The sequence below is a fragment of the Octodon degus genome, unplaced genomic scaffold (genome assembly GCF_000260255.1).
Source record: "Octodon degus isolate 3935 unplaced genomic scaffold, OctDeg1.0 scaffold00056, whole genome shotgun sequence".
Taxonomy (NCBI): domain Eukaryota; kingdom Metazoa; phylum Chordata; class Mammalia; order Rodentia; family Octodontidae; genus Octodon; species Octodon degus.
The window spans coordinates 6,453,512-6,454,558 of NW_004524632.1; positions in this window are offsets into that span (position 1 = coordinate 6,453,512).

Genomic DNA, 1,047 nt, shown 5'->3' on the forward strand with positions numbered 1-1,047 from the left:
CTGGAAAGGAATTCGAACAGCGATCTGATAAGTGGGTGAGGGGTGAGCCCTGCGATCTTGTCTTGCGGTGGGCACCCAGGGGAGTCGGATGGGGAGGCTGCCGGGCTGCAGGCTGAGGTTGTCACCTTCCACAGTGCCCTTAGAGATAGTGATCTTTGGGAACATCTGCTGGCTTAAAGGACAGGTGGGACAGCACAGAAGAGCGTGCTCAAGGCAGAGGACAGAAGACACAGATGGGACTCCAGTGGCCTCCCGGGCATCCCTATGTCCCCAGGTCAGCCTACCACCGAGCACATGTGTGCTGTGCAGTATGGTCCTGCAGGGACAGACACATGAGGCAGGTACGATCTCTACCCCGGCAGGCTCTCTGAAGAAACTCTTTTGGTTTCACACCTCCCTCCCACCCACAGAATACAACTCGAGAATCCTGGCTGGGTCCTAAGATGTCTTCTTGCCCCCTGGCAATGTTCAGCCAAACCTACCCCGGCCCCTGCCTCAGTTGCCAGAATGCCCACCAGCACTCCCAGGTCGCAGGGCAGTGGGGCTCCCAGAATTCTTATTGGTTCCTTGACCCCCACCCAGCCCTAGCTAGGGCTCAGCCCCGAGGCTCGGGAGCCCGCCCTTGAGCCCACCGGGTGACTGGGGCTCCAAAGAACCTGCAGCAGCTCCCTGAGGCCCTCAGTCAGGTAGGGGACCCTGGTGGCTATTTCCCAGGACTTTTCCATAGGCCTCACTGTTACCCAGCCATGTCCCTTGCCATCCGCAGCCCAACCCGTACTGTGACTCCCTACATCTGAACCACAGGCAAAGAAGACCTTTTTCAGAAATTACCTCCATGTTCACAGTGGACTCCCCTATTGCTGGACAGCTGCTCTGCTCCAGGCACTGTGACAGGTGCTAGACGGTTCTTTTGGTGACTGGGTCAGGTGTACCTCCCTGGTGGGTGGACAGATGCCAACGCTGGAAGCAGAATGGAGACAACAACCAGCTTCGCACGCAGACTGAGCCTCGCTGGGACGAGTGGGGAAGTCCAACAAGATGTCCCCA